The sequence below is a fragment of the Etheostoma spectabile genome, chromosome 10 (genome assembly GCF_008692095.1).
Source record: "Etheostoma spectabile isolate EspeVRDwgs_2016 chromosome 10, UIUC_Espe_1.0, whole genome shotgun sequence".
Lineage (NCBI taxonomy): Eukaryota > Metazoa > Chordata > Actinopteri > Perciformes > Percidae > Etheostoma > Etheostoma spectabile.
This window is the reverse complement of record NC_045742.1, coordinates 22,880,384-22,882,380: the sequence shown is the minus strand read 5'-3', so window position 1 is coordinate 22,882,380 and position 1,997 is coordinate 22,880,384.

The window sequence follows — 1,997 nt, the reverse complement described above, 5'->3', positions numbered from 1 at the left end:
AAAATGGTTGTAGGGCCTTAAAGACAAAAAAATAAAAAAATAAATAAATAAATGAATCTTCCAGATATGTATTGATATCAAAGACAGATAAGTAATAAGCCATTTTCCATTCTAAAACACTTCTCATATGTCTTGGGAGTCACACTGAAGAAATAATCATAACTTATACAGTTGACAAAATACATACATTTTTTCAAAAAGTCAAGACACTTTTGCTCTCATGACATTTACTTATGCCAATAATAACATAATAATGTCATATTTATTAATATTACACCCACAGCAATGCTACACAAGCAAATACGTGTCAAAAATGTGCTCCTCTTGGCCTTCCATACAGCCTATTGGCCTTTTTGTCCCCGCTGGCCTTCCATACAAGATGGTGACGTTGTCTCTCAAATATGGGAATACTGGGGCCTCTATTTCCCTAAACAACAGAGAGGAGAGACGGAGCTGCGAGCTAGCGGAAGAAATGAGCCAAAACGCGATGAATTATGGACATAAAGTGGATTAATCTTGGATGTAACAGTTTGGATTCAAAGCCCAACGACCCCGAAAGAGACAGGAAGTTCCAGGCTCAATAGAAAATAACCTGTAGAGGCTGAAAAGACCCGGAAGAGACCGTAACCGCTAACTCGTTACCGTTCAGACGCAACCATTGGTAAGTCGCTGGCTTGTTTGGTTGATAAATGATTAAACTATGAATCAGAGGTGCTATTTTTACGCGTGGGCAAGTGTCTCGGGCTCAGAGGGTTAAATGTTTTAATTCAGCATTCTTATCTTTTTGCTTTAGTCTATTGCACCAGCAGGGATACTTCATGCTGACTGGGGGACTATTAGTCAACATCTACTCTTTTATTTTCTATGTGGCTGACTAATTTGATATTTTTAATTTACAACCTGTCAAAAACCTAAAATAAATAAGGTTGCGTGGCCCTACTGCACGCTGCAAAAAAAACACCAACTCCAATTCGTTTGTGTTCTGATCTTCAGGAATGTCGGACAGTTTCAGCCAAAAACATAATTCAAATTGTATGTATTGGAAGTCCAAAATAATATTTCCGTGCAATTCCGTAATATAGCGACCCGATTATGCAATCTGGTTAGCAAGGCATACTTACTGTGGATGTTACTGCAAGTTTAAAAACAGTTCCAAAGTCTGCACATTCTTTTTGTAGCGTGGGCTTTTAGCTGTAAGTGGTGCAGGGGGAAACTATCTCCGAATCATCAACTTTCCTACATGAGAGGTTTGGGAGAGCTAATGCAGACATGAGCAGAAATGAATCTAAATATGCGAGCAGGTCCATGAGTGGTTGATTTATTTTGACACTTAAAAAAGAGCCGTGAGAACAGAGATCACACATTGCAAGATGACAAGATTTAAAATATATGTATGCAGTATATATACCTGAAATGAAAATGACATTGTCATTTTAATATGAATGGGTGGATTTGTGGTTTGTATGATTTTTTTTTTTTGTAATTTGTTTGTTAGGCCAGATCTTCAGAACTTTTTGTGTCGTTTTCCACCAACCACATGTGTTACTGTATCTCTTGACAAGCTGAGGCCTGCGGCAGTGTTACAAACTCAAGTTGTGCAACCATTGCTGCCACTGTTCGCAACCACAGAACTTTATTTCAAATTCCAGTGGAGATCCCAAAGTTTCCAAAGATACCACAGATGTCAGGCTGAATTTGAGCAAAATGAGTATACAATCATGCGTGTAAAATATTTCCAATGGATAGATTGATAATATTGGTTTTAAAGGTCCCATTGCATGAAAATATCACTTTGAGTTTTTTTAACATTAATATGAGTTCCCCCACCCTGCCTATGGTCCCACAGTGGCTAGAAATGGTGAAAGTTGTAAACCGAGCCCTGGGTATCCTGCTTTTCCGTTGAATGAAAGCTCATATGGGCCAATCTGGAATCTTATGAGGTTACCATTAATCCCCTTATGAGGGGAAAGGTTACCTTCCCTTTCTCTACTTTGTCC